Source organism: Sinocyclocheilus anshuiensis, unplaced genomic scaffold (genome assembly GCF_001515605.1).
Source record: "Sinocyclocheilus anshuiensis isolate Anshui unplaced genomic scaffold, SAMN03320099.WGS_v1.1 scaffold659, whole genome shotgun sequence".
NCBI lineage: Eukaryota > Metazoa > Chordata > Actinopteri > Cypriniformes > Cyprinidae > Sinocyclocheilus > Sinocyclocheilus anshuiensis.
The window spans coordinates 14,421-28,852 of NW_015549698.1; the positions used below are offsets into that span (position 1 = coordinate 14,421).

Here is a 14,432-nt window from a genome sequence, read left to right on the forward strand (position 1 = left end):
TTCTGCCCAACCAGACTTTATGGATCAATGTCCCTAAGGGCTCGATCCTCCATATCGATGATTTAGCATTGTATCATCTTACCGACGACGAGTATCAGGCCGAACTCAAAATCTCACCCTTCTTCAAACAGCTTTTCCAGAATTGGAAGAAAGGATCAAGGAGGAAGGAACGCAACTTATTGATCTGACTCCTGTTCATACAGCCTTAGAAGCTATTGCTCGCTTTCCGCCGCTGGCGCGCCAATCATTTGGTCTTGGTCTGCCGCTGACACAGCGCTTTGCGTTTCTACTATTGTAGGATATGTTGTGACTCTGACACTTGTCTTCCTCCTTCACAAGCGAGTGAATGCCGTCAAAGAGTCTTTCAACAAGTGCACGTCCGGCGTCCCACGCATGTTCCGACGTGATAAAACTGACCAAGAACCTGAACCTGAACCTGAGAACTCAACAAACCGTCCCTCTGGGCCCCCCTTGGGTGCTTAAGGCAAGTTCAAGTATTAGTCATTCCTCTACCATAGCACGGCGGGATTGTACTGGTTCCCCAAAGCGTCTTAGCAGACGCAGTACGAGTGAAGTATCGATAGGGAACGTACTTGGTTGCTAACGTAACCTCGGTTCCTGAGATACGGAATGAGTACTGCGTACTTTGCCATGCTATGTAGCTGCACGACTCATTCGTCGCTTCAGTCGAAGTAACCTGAGGATCCTACGGCGAAATGCCCGATTATATAGCCAGATGGCCCCGCCCATTCTGGCGGGCTTTGTCGCCATAGACTTGTGCAGCTCTGCTGCCGAGCCATTGGTTCGTTTTTTTATTCACTGCACGAACCAATGCCAAGGCCATGCAGTTACACTGCATTATTGAAAGTGTAAGATCTCCTTTGAACAGAACAGCACATTCCTTAAGCAGAAGCTAAGGAGTCTCCTCTCAACCTCTCAAGTGCGAGTCGTAAAACTGAACCGTGGTCAGCTCAGGCGCCAATTGTCTCAAATAGTTCCTGAGTCGCTCGGCTTATCTTTGCAAGAAACACAAGAAGAGCATTATTTACAAAACCACCTCCTGGGTCTGCAAGCACTGAGACAGCAATAAGTGACCCCTGCATCTGGACTCATTTAAGCAACAGAACTTCAGTGTTGTCTCGTGACTGGCTTCAGCATAAATAAAAATCTAATAAACAACAGAACAAAGAACGTTGTATCTGGAAATGTTCCAGCGACAGACACTCCTGGACCCCATGACCAAGAAAGATAGATTTACAGCTCCATCGTCTGAGCGGGAAGATCAGCAGAACTACACCGCGTGACTTTCTTGACCTCAGGACTGTCCTCCCCTTTTTCCATACATTCCAGAAAGAAGCATGTTTCTCTCGGCAGACAAAGGAACACGCGAACTCACATAGATGATTTCAAAAGACAATCATTTAAAAGTATAAAAGGGCAACTATATTCACAAATAATATGTTTTATGTCTTATATATGCTTGATGTGTTTCCTGTAATCGGTGCAAGTTTAACCAATGTTTTATAACCCCTTTTAGTAGATAAGATTATTAATGTGTATGCAAACTACCCGATATTTGAGCTTGAATGAAAGCTTATTTTATGTGCAAAACTTTGGTATGAATGAGAAGTGGGAAATATGTACGATACTTGCATTAAGAAACTTTATAGAAGTATTAATAAAATCTGGCAAGGATGTTCCCATGTGATAAATTGAAGCATCATGTTAATTTATGCATGAAGAAGAACCTTACGGGGCATCAGCCAATATCGGCAGCCAATATCTGATTGGAATAACGATCTATGGGACGGACTTATGCAGCTGGATCAAAAACCCAATGTCCGAACGGATTCAATGCCTTTACGCCTTTGTGTTAACCGCGCTCCAACTTGCGCTCACACGCTGCACCATCAAGCGATCGGGTCATTCAAAGCTCCAAACACTCTGTGAAACTTCGTGACTGCCGGAGTCTTCAAAGTCTAAAGCCAAGCAGAGAAACTCTGAGAAGACCTTCAAGGCAAGCCTCACTCTCCTTACCCAAGGCAACCGACTTCTGAAGCTCCTATGTTACAAGGCAAACCTTCACTCTCCCCGAGAGCTTCCTCAAAGATGTCATCCAAACGACAGATCTACAACCAATCAGAGGCGCTGGAATTCCACGAGCCGAGCCAACAAGGGAAAAACTCCGCTCAGCTGTCACCAAAAAGCAAGTAAACAAACAAAGCTTTCATCTCTTGCTGAACTGGTGCTGAATTGATTCTAAGCAGTAAAGATAAGACAAATCTCTGCTTTTGTGATTTTCTTGGTGTGATCTAAGAACTAGTAACTTACTCGAATTTTGGGACTTCCTCAGAACTCCATTAAAATCCTCATCCTGTGAACCGTATGTGTGTGTATGTGTGTGTGTATGTGTTTGCATTAGTTTTGTTTAATGTAATCTAGATAGCCAATAAATTCCTGTTTCATTATAAGAATCATTGTCTTGTGTCGTGAATTCAAAGTTAAACCCTGCCCAGATCCGGCTACCTACCCAGACAGCAACATAGTGTTGACCCAGATCCGGCCCACATCTGGCCCCTGTGAAATCCATGCGGGCCAGATGTGGGCCGGATCTGGGCCGAAACTGTCTGCTGTCTGGGGACTTCCGAAGCTCCTACGTCACAAGGCAACCTTCACTCTGCCCGAGGGCTTCCCCAAAGACGTCATCCAAACGACAGATCTACAACCAATCAGAGGCGCTGGAATTCCACGAGCCGAGCCAACAAGGGAAAAACTCCGCTCAGCTGTCACCAAAAAGCAAGTAAACAAACAAAGCTTTCATCTCTTGCTGAACTGGTGCTGAATTGATTCTAAGCAGTAAAGATAAGACAAATCTCTGCTTTTGTGATTTTCTTGGTGCGATCTAAGAACTAGTAATTTACTAGAATTTTGGGACTTCCTCAGAACTCCGTTAAAATCCTCATCCTTTGAACCGTATGTGTGTGTGTATGTGTTTGCATTAGTTTTGTTTAATGTAATCTAGATAGCCAATAAATTCCTGTTTCATTATAAGAATCATTGTCTTGTGTCATGAATTTAAAGTTAAACTCTGCCCAGATCCAGCTACCTAGCTCGTAGCTTATAAATTATCACAAGCATGTATTAACCTTTGGCCAGGGATAGTACACATTTTCAAATTGGTAAGATATACTGATGTTAACGTCTCGCTGGACGAACGGTAGATAAAGTGTAAACTATCAAATTTGGAATCAGTTCAATCAGGTTGATTTTGAATCTTCGGATTCGATTCCCCCTCTGAAAAGAGCGAAATTCCTTACAACGCTATACCAGGGGCGGTTCTAAACCCTTTTTAGGTGGGTTTCAGCCCCCCTATCTGTCACCTTAGCCCCCCAAAAATATCTTAACGATCAGGCTAGTGTTGCTTCCTCAAGAAAGTTTTTCATTCTCACGTGTTTTAAGTCTTGTCAGTTTAAACATTAAAGTAATTTTAAGCCATTTAAGCCCAAGACATCTCAATGCGGTACTCACGCACTGTGATAGAGCGTTTCTATGCGCACCGCTCACACACCTGAAGTGCACAAACAGATAGCCTTCTCAGACAGCAGGTGAATACCAATGGCTGTCTTGACAAATATCCTTGTAAACAGTAAAGAAAACATGAAATATACATCAGCATTTCTAATGTAAACAAAAAGGAAAATTGTTCCCTGTTTATTTGCTTTTATGTTAATGTTAATAAAGTAATTCAGTGCTCACAAATGAAATTAGAAACACTTGGTTGGGGGGGGGAGGCAATATGTGATTTCAACATCATTTGATAAACCATAATACTTTTGCTACAGCAACCATATCATAAAGACACATTTAAAGCAAATTAATTTATCTAATGTTAAGAAGTGAAGGGTCAGGAGCCTAAGTAAAGTAAACACTGGTCTCCACAATGGTAACGTCAAACGAAACAATAAAGCATCATCATCTAAAGGCGAGCTCACACTACAGGAGTTTTAAAATCCTAACCGATTATGAAATCTGGTTGCAGCACACACATAAGGAGAATCTTTGCAGATTATCTTGCCTCAAATCTTAAACATACACACACTACAAGATTTTAACATCGTGGCGCATCAAACACTACAAAATATTATTAAGATTATCATCCAGAGGGAGCACCTCACGTGATCTCACGCAGCATATCATCATTGATATTTCAGTGATGTTTACATATGTTAGCTAGTGTGCTAGCTGCTTTCTACACTCACCCGGTACATTCAAAACTGAGGCGAAATTCACTCCAGTGCTTCTCTTTCTCCTTACAGTTGTGATACGTTTTCGACACATTATACAGACAGTCGTGTCACTATAAAACATCAAGAAGCAGGTTCCTCTGTCTCCGCTATCCAATGGAGCCGTACAGCAGCTGTTTTGCGGTCGCGCATTGGCTATTGTGAAAGTACTGACGTAATCATATAGCCGTCATCATCCCGATTTAAAACCTAAATATCAAACGTGTTTGATATGATCGGGGCAAGTTGGTTGGGTTTGGAGGGGGGTGATGATAGAGCAAGCTGATGCTGAATGAGAGGGGGCTCCGCAAAGTTCGCACGAAATTGAAGACTGAGCTGCGAAAACTCGGCAGTAGAGTTTGGACATTACATTACTTCGCACATTACTAACCAGTTTGAATTTTTGTTTGTCATGCGTCTAAAAATTTCTTATTAAGAATTAACAGAGATTTAGACGTTAATGTTTATTGAAAATAATACAATTTGAAGTCACCGTTGTGGAGATAAGCATTTGCTTTAGTTGGGCTCTTGACCCTTGACTTTTTAACATTAGTTTTTTTCTGGTTGCTGTAATTGTGTTTATGAATGCTTATATTGGCCATTTTTTTGATAATGACATTTTTGTCATGTAGTAGCTAGGATCACTGATGTCACCAGTGGTAATGTATAATAAAGTTCATTACTAATCAAAACTGTATTTTATGAAATAATAGAAAGAGGTTTAAAAACACTTTGCACACCAGTTAAGAACATTTCTGCTGTTTAGACACAGACATCAAGAATCAGCATATGAATCTCAACAATGGTGATGATCATCAGACAGATTCATGCTGCAGTGCATTCTGGGTGCACCAATCATAACTCATCCATGGCTCCCAGCATGCATTGCGACATGAATAAATTATGCAGCTGCATTGTCTTAGTATTTTCTTTTATTTTTACTATTTGCTTTTATTTTTATTTTTTGTTGTGACTTTTTTACTGCCTTGTTTTGTGATGTTCAAAAATCACATAAAAATTATCAGAATGTTTTGGCACCATTGCTGAGATTCACATGCTGATTCTTCATGTCTATGAGTGCCAGAATTAAACACCCTTTATGAACCATATTTATAAAAGTGGCTTATAAAGTTTTCTCACATTGCCACCTCAATTCTATAATAAATGCAATATAGAAATTATAAAAACACTACAGATTTAGATAACATGCAATCAGAGACTCAGATGTATGAAATGATTTTATCACAAGCACCTTGCATCACATATGTGCTTTACAAACACTATTGTAACAGCCAAAAATAAACTTGTGTGCAAGAATTCAAGGGTCAAGAGGCAAATAGTGCAAACACTATTCACCAAAACGGTAAGTTGAAAAAAACAAAAAACATAACCTTAATTCTCAATAAAGAACTTCTGTTTTAGATACTCCAGAAATAAAGTCTAACTGGTTAGTAATGTGTGAAGCTGGTGATGTTGTTTGTGGAGTTGTTTAATTATCTTCTGCTGAGATCTTGAGAAATTTCATGTCTTCTTTTATTTCAGTTGATTTCATCTAAGGCTGTGGCTGAAGTCAGTTGTAGTTCTTGTGTTTCTCTTTTCTTCAGTGATTCTGCTTGTTAACAGCAGGTGTTCATCACTAATGCTCAATCAGCATTTCACATTCACATAATTATCTCATTAACTTTAACTCTGCTTCAGTGGTACTTTAACACTCTTTTAGAGTGGGACCATATATGCTCCGAGCAGTGTTAATTTAACACTCAGGATTTTACTGTGTGGTAGAACCATTAAAAATCCCTAATCCAAACCATTCTTTGCTCAGAAACCTTTCTTCTTGAGATGGCACTATCCAAGACTCCTCAAAACTCTCCTCTTGAGTTTGATTTTCCGGCAGTTTTTATCTTCAAGTAACTTTGTCGATCCTCTGTGGACTTTCCTATCTTCAGAAAAACCAGAGGAAAACCTCCAGCTCACTTCTAAAAGAACTCATCAAGAACCTCCGTTGTCTACCGCATCAGGACTCTTGTTCAACATAACCTTAATTCTCAATAAAGAACTTCTGTTTTAGATACTCCAGAAATAAAGTCTAACTGGTTAGTAATGTGTGAAGCTGGTGATGTTGTTTGTGGAGTTGTTTAATTATCTTCTGCTGAGATCTTGAGAAATTTCATGTCTTCTTTTATTTCAGTTGATTTCATCTAAGGCTGTGGCTGAAGTCAGTTGTAGTTCTTGTGTTTCTCTTTTCTTCAGTGATTCTGCTTGTTAACAGCAGGTGTTCATCACTAATGCTCAATCAGCATTTCACATTCACATAATTATCTCATTAACTTTAACTCTGCTTCAGTGGTACTTTAACACTCTTTTAGAGTGGGACCATATATGCTCCGAGCAGTGTTAATTTAACACTCAGGATTTTACTGTGTGGTAGAACCATTAAAAATCCCTAATCCAAACCATTCTTTGCTCAGAAACCTTTCTTCTTGAGATGGCACTATCCAAGACTCCTCAAAACTCTCCTCTTGAGTTTGATTTTCCGGCAGTTTTTATCTTCAAGTAACTTTGTCGATCCTCTGTGGACTTTCCTATCTTCAGAAAAACCAGAGGAAAACCTCCAGCTCACTTCTAAAAGAACTCATCAAGAACATGCGTTGTCTACCGCATCAGTACTCTTGTTCAGCAACAAAGCCAATGCAAGTAACCATTTACAACAATTTAGATGTGTGTTTAAGTTTGAGCCCCTTTTTAAGGTGATTTTGATTCTTTGATGATTCTCATTAGGTTGTGGTTAATTGATGTGAAGTACTGCCATTCTTTTGCTCTTCTCTCTCTCTTTCTTACTTTCCTTCATTCTGTATATATGTGTTTTGCTTAATTTAGTTGTTAGTATGTTAGCTATAGTTTCATTTATTAAATCCCTTATATTCACAATTGATTGTCTCTGTGTGCTGCTCATAATTCGGGGTCACTGAATGTTGATTCTTGCTACATGCTAAACTACTGCTAGTACGGAGTAGAGCCTCTTGGGGTGCTAGCTGGGGTATCTGGACTGGAGGGATAGTGGCAGGAGTATAGGAAAAAAAATAGAAGACATATTACTGCATACGGCTGAAGGAAGGGTAGAGGAATGGATGATTGGATGAAAGGATGAATGTGGATGGTGATTTTGACTGATTTGTGAACACAGAGACGAGAAGAAAGATGACATGATTTGAGTGAAATCGGTTGAAGCAGCTGTAGGTGTAGTTACGGCTTGTCCCCCGCTAGGGGGAGCTGGCGCTGCTGTCTGGAGCTGCAGTGGAGGGACATGCCGCCTGACGTCACAGGTGATGGAAGGTGGCCGGCTTGTAGATGCCGGAAGTGTTGACAGATGAGCTTGAGTTGATGTAGAAGTTTTGGTGGATTCTAAGTATAGGTGGTTTAGTCTTGCTTTATTATCTGAGCGATTGAAGTGGATGCCTTTACTTTTATGTGTGCGTTGAAGGCGAGCCAACACGAGATGTCATCGTTGGTTCTGTGGGACGCTTGGCGAGATTCCTGCTAACGGGAGTTGTGCGCTGGGGAAGCCGCTGCTTATGAGGAGAGCGAAAAGGCCAGTTTCCGCGTCTGCGGTGGGTATGGCTCTGTTAGAGGATCTTGATGCTGGAGATGAGGGCTCTTGTGATCACGCTGGTGTTGAAGAGTTTCCTTGAAGGGTTTTAGAGCGAGAATGCTCGTGTGGCTGAGGAATGTGTATGGCTGACCGCAAGAGGTGGGACTTTCAAATCACAAGCAAGTCTTCAAGCCATTTCCCAAGTCTTCAAAGAGTTCAAGTTAATGAGATAATTAAGTGACTAATTAAATGATGATTGTGCATTAGTAATGAACTCCTGCTGTTATTGAGAATTACAGAGGATCAAATGTTGATGTTTTATTGGTTAAAATGATGCCACCCTCATGGAGATCAGTGTTCACTTTAGTTGGGCTCTTGACCTTTGACTCCTGTGTTTTATAGTGATGGATGTGCTGTTGTAAAGCAGAGAAGTCAGTGCTATGTAGTGAGCAGCTATTAGCTGTTTTTATGTAATGGGTTAGTCATCATGATCTGATGTGATTACAATCAACTTAACTTTTTATCATTTCAGCTCTGTGAAATTACTGCATGCATATGAATCTCAACAATGGTGACAATCAACAAAATGTTTCATGCTGCAATGCATGCTGGGTAACACCATAGTTAAAATCTCCCATCATGCACTGCAGAATGAAAAATTATTGTCACCACTGTTGAGGATCATATGATAAGTATTCATGTCTAAAAGCCTGAGCTCATATAGGTTTTTCTTTTTTTTTCTCCCAATAACAAAGCATTACGGTGGCATTTGTTTAGTAGCACTTTTTTGTTTTTCACAGTTGAGTAATAGCTGAATGTCACTCAATAAACCAAAGAGAAACCACTTTGTGATGTTCATTCATCATGAGTTATAGGCAGAAAGCGTAAGTTTCAAGGTTTGATTCAGCAATGCACAAATGTTTGTTGTGGAACATTGCAATTGCTTAGAAGCAAATTACTAAGACTTATTAAAGGGTCAAAGAGACTACCTAAAGCAAACCTTTATGGTGGCATTTTGTGTGTGTGTGTGTGTGTGTGTGTGTGTGTGTGTGTGTTTTTTCTCTCTCTCAGTTTCAGTTGATTTCATCCAAGGCTGTGTCTAAAGTCAGTTGTAGTTCTTGTGTTTCTCTTTTCTTCAATTATGTTGATTGTTAACAGCAGGTGTTCATCACTAATGCATAATCATCATTTAATTAGTCACTTAATTATCTCATTAACTTTAACTTTTTGAGGACTTAAGATTTGACTTGAAGACTTGCTTGTGACTTGAAAGTCCCACCTCTGGCTGCTCGGGTTGGTTTGCTGCGAGCTAGTCCTCGGTTGAGAGGAGTTGGTCTCAAACAGATCGTCATCTGCATCGGGTGAGTTAATCTGTATCTCTGAATCCATGGTTGTTCGAGAGAACGAGATGAACAGTGCTGAAGGGGTCAGCCTGACATAGGTACGTTTTGGGAAGTGAGGTGATTGGATGAGGTGGTTGAGTGAGGCATGGCCCTGCTCCCGAACCTCAGTTAACTAGTTAACTCCCTTTATTACTTAATTACATTACACCACTAGTGCTATAAAAAATCTTGTATTGGCTTCATTAACCAAGCTCTCCATAGGAAAAAATAACACATATTATACAGACTCTTTATATTTAATGCTGTTAGATGAGTTGTACATTGCATGTAATAGATTACACTTTCAACCAAACATTTGCCACTGGTTTGCAAAAGGTGTTTACAGGCACGTTTTAGTTGATTTTCAGTTGCTTTTACACCGCTCTGACCAGCAGGTGTCAACAGCGTGCAGTATTTTTGAGTGTATACTTTTGCCAGGCAATTGGTTTAGCTCATTTAAAGGTATTAAAATTTTCATCACAAAGCTAACCCTCAAGGTGCACGGTGCACAAGATTATTTTGGGTTTTGATTTAGTATTTGAAAACAAATACTTTACAGAATCACTGCAAAATATTCAGAATCTCATCAACGTACATTCGTGGCAGCAAAAAAAAACACTTCTAATACAAAGTGTGTCATCACCACTGCAAAAACAATAAAGAACGTTCTTCAACAACAGAGTTTACAACCAAGACCATAGATCCATCTTTGAGTCACTCTCAGAAAAGAGCATCACAGCGGGTTGGAATATAAACAGTTTCAAAAAACATTTCCAACTAAAGAATCTTAACTTGATCTTAACTTTTGACCGCAAGGCAAACATATTTCCATTCTGAAGTGCCACTCCTCTCTGATCGTTTTGCATACTTGACTTCTGTGGGCTTTAATGTTCCCAATCCCCTCAAATTCTAGTCAACCTACGATGTGGAATACCAACCTGCCTACATCGCTCCCTGGGTGATCCTATGTGGTCTACCCGTCAAAGGTAAATGTAGAAAATCTTTTAGAGGAAACACGACGTGCCAATTAACTGATCTCAGATAAATTGTCTTATTTTATCAAGATAAAATATTGTTTGATGTCAACCTCCATCATCATTAAATAACTACAAAAAAAATAAAAAAACAGCATTACCAGCTTCACTTGTTATAAACCAGATTGACTTTATTTTTGTCAGACATTTACAAAAGTTCTTAATGAAATTAACAGAGGTTTAGATGTTTCGGTTTAATTAAATTAATAGTTTGGTTTGAAGTCACCATTACTGTGATCAGTAGTTGGGCAGTTTGACTCAACTTTTAAAGTTTAGTTTTTATTTGGCTGCTGCAACTGTTTGTTATGGCAAAAACAACAAGAGAAAATGTTATCAGACAATGTTGACTAGTTGATGTTAAAGACATTATCACCATGCAGTGATCTGACCAATTGAACTCCCACAGAGTGTAAAAAAATGGCATTAGTTTCATTTTAGTGACTGTAGTAATGCATTTCAACAGTATGGGATGCAGCAGTGCTTTAACCACGTAATCTGCATTTGTATCTGAAGTTTTAAAAACACATCGTTTACAAATCATTTTGAACTACTGAATGCTTAGGCACTCACAGACATCAAGAATCAGTCTATAGCTGTGTCCCAATTCATAGGCTACGTCCTTCGAAGGACCCATTTGAAGGCCGATTACGTCATGGCAGCGCGACGAAGGCTGTCCCAATTCAAACACCGCGTCCTACGAAGGCTGCATTTGAAGGCCGATTGCATCACAGCGGCACGACGAGGACTGTCCCAATTCACGATGCATCCTCCGAAGGCTGCATTTGAAAGCCGATTGCGTCACCACGGCGCGACGAAGGCTGCCGCAATTCAAACGCGACTTCAAACGCTTCCTCTGTTTTTCCGGCAAATGAAGGATACATCCGATGGATCCTTCGCAACCTACCCTATCCCAGAATTCATAACGCCAGTGAAGACGGGGTTTTTATTCAAACAAAGTGGGTGACGGTTCTGTGGCGGCCGACAAATACACTGAGTTCTATAAATGTAAGTATTGTGTTTGAATGTACTGTAAGGGAAACAGGTCAATTTAGCTCAAAGGGAATCATTTAAGATTTTAAAGGGAATTTGGACAGAATCACTGTTTTACGGCTGATCACTGAGACGGCCAGCGATTCATTGAACGGGCCGTATAACATCAACTCTGCAATGGATATTTATATCCAAAATATAGTGAAAACACTATTAATTAGCACAGTAACAAGATCGGCAGTTTAAGACATTAACTTGTAAGCACAAAACACAAGATACTTCTCTTTTCAATATAAATAAGGCTTTATTGGATAAATCTTAGATTGTCTGATTCGGTCTGATATCCTACACATCCCCACTTTGATCGGTGATGTGTTGAGCTGAAGACATCGGCGAGCGCTGGAGAAACAAGGCAGAAGAAGCAGACAACACAGCAAACAACAAGACACCTCCATGACAGTTACTGTACTGGTGCAGGCATCAGGTTATTTAGGTACAGGTGGTAAAGTTCAATTAGTCAAAATAGTTTAGTAAATTGAATATGTTTTAGTTCAATCTGGAAATTGTTCTAATTTGGTTCTGTACGTTGATTCGTCAATCTATATTTATCTTCTTTTTTTAAATTCTTTATTTAAAAAAACAACAAAAAACAAAAACACTAGCTTTCCATTTTTTCTACTCTATCTACTTGTTTTTCTTTGTTTGTGTGTGTGTGTGTGTGTGTGTATAATATATATATATATATATATATATATATATATATATATATATATACACCTTGCTACGTGTACTGCGTTAGGCTAACCGAACTTGTCATTTGCACATATATTGTTGCTCTTTTGTTAGTTTTGACTGCTTTTATTGTCCTCATTTGTAAGTCGCTTTGGATAAAAGCGTCTGCTAAATGACTAAATGTAAAATAAAGAAGCATAAAAAGTTACACTGCTCAATTTAAATAGTACATAGTAGGTATAGATGTATTCTTCACAGCCGTTGATATCCCACAATTCTGTGCATTCCATTCTGTGATGATTGAGCTAAAAAAATAAAGATGGCATCTGAAAGTTGTGTTTGGTGGTCAGTTTGTGTGTAAATGTGTGTTTCTGACCAACTTTTTGCACTTTTAATGTTATTTCTAGTGAGAAATCAGTATTACATTAGTCCAAAATCAGTTTTGTCAGTCAAGTCAGCTGCCGGAAGTTTTCGGATACAGCCTTGATCTCCAGTAACAGGATTTGTCTCTCCTGGCTGTAACATATAGGTTAACAAATAACTGCCAATAAAATAAGACCGTAACTTTTGATTTTATATTAGATGGAATGCCTATTTGCAGTGACACTGGATGACATTTTAAATCACCAACAAAATCTGATATATTGAAACAATTTCTTTGGTGCAATAATGCTGATAGCAGAATGGTTGCCACAACTAATGTAATGAGGACACAGGTGTATATTTCTAGAGTAATTTAAACTCGCTTCAAACAGGGGTCAACATATCATTATCAATTACCAGAATTATCAGTTTTCTAATCTGTATTTTGTTCCGCATGACAAAAATTTAATAAAAATAAGAGATTAACCACACAAGCTGGATGCAACTGGACAATTATAAGTTGCAGACATATATATAGACATATATATATATATGGCTATATTGGCTTCTCCTACCATTGCTATGCTGATGACACACAGCTCTATCTTTCATTTCAACCAGATGATCCAACGGTAGCTGCACGGATCTCAGGCTGCCTGGCGGACATCTCGGCATGGATGAAAGAATATCACCTACAGCTCAACCTGGCAAAGACTGAGCTTCTTGTCTTCCCTGCCACTCCAACTCTACAGTATGATTTCTCCATCCAGCTAGGTTCTTCTACAATTACCCCATCAACTTCGGTCAGAAATCTTGGTGTAACTTTTGATAACCAGCTGACCTTCAAAGACCACATTGCAAAGACCGCTCGATCTTGCAGGTTTGCATTGCACAACATCAGAAAGATCAGGCCCTTTCTAACGGAGCATGCTGCACAACTTCTTGTCCAGGCCCTTGTCATCTCTAGGCTGGACTACTGCAATGCTCTTCTGGCTGGACTTCCATCAAGCACAATCAAACCTCTACAAATGATTCAGAATGCAGCGGTACTAAATGACTAAATGTAAATGTAAATGTGTATATATATATATATATATATATGAACATTGAATACTTTCACCAAATGTTTTCTCTTATTTTTTCCCAAGAGGCAATGACACAACATTTGCTATTGATGGCTTTTTGAAATTAGATGTATTATCTAGAGCAGGGCTTCCCAAACCTGTCCTGGAGGCCCCCCTGCCCTGCACCTTTTGTATGTCTCCCTTATCTCTTATCCCTTAAACTCTGCAAGACACCGACCCTCCAGGACCGAGTTTGGACAGCCCTGCTCCAAGACCTCAAATGTGAGTGTCAGATAAGAGAGACACCAAAAACGTGCAGTGTTGGGGGTTCTCCAGGACCAGGATTGGGAACCACTGCGCTAGAGCTGTACAAGTGCCAAGTGCATACACTGTGTGACTGAGGACTAGCGTGTGGGAATATGCTGATGAATTTGCTTATAACAGAAGCATTTCCAGCTGTGTCAGCGTTTCTCAAACTGGGAGCACAACTGTTTTCTATGCTGTGAAGAATAATGCTGTGATGCAAGAGGGCAGGACTACTCTGTTTGGGATTTTAAGCTGCCAGCCAGGGCAATTCTTTCATTAGACCCTAAAGAACAGACTTTGTAATAATAATTAATGTCTTTGAGCTTTACAATATATACAGTAAAATCCTGAGTGTTAAATTAACACTGCTCAGAGCATATATGGTCCCACTCTAAAAGAGTGTTAAAGTAACACTGAAGCAGTGTTAAAGTTAATGAGATAATTAAGTGATTAATTAAGTGCTGATTGAGCATTAGTGATGAACAGCTGCTGTTAACAAGCAGAATCACTGAAGAAAAGAGAAACACAAGAACTACAACTGACTTCTGCCACAGCCTTATGCCGAGTTCACACTGCACGATATTAACCCGATTTTTCACTCGCCGACAGGTTTTGTGAAATCGCCGACAAATGCCCGACATCGGAGGCAAATCAGTGCTCGTTCACGCGAGTGACAATCACGCAGTGTG

At 39.7% G+C, this 14,432-nt stretch overlaps 1 long non-coding RNA gene across 1 annotated transcript in view; it reads left to right on the top strand.

Moving 5' to 3' along the window:
• Positions 1-3,327: 3,327 nt before the first annotated feature.
• LOC107660543 (uncharacterized) overlaps positions 3,328-14,432 on the top strand; it is a 14,430-nt gene continuing 3,325 nt past the window's right edge. Inside the window, exons 1-2 of the long non-coding RNA XR_001631013.1 lie at positions 3,328-3,458; positions 5,748-5,750. This is a non-coding gene — a long non-coding RNA (uncharacterized LOC107660543). The remainder of the gene's footprint in view (positions 3,459-5,747; positions 5,751-14,432) is intronic.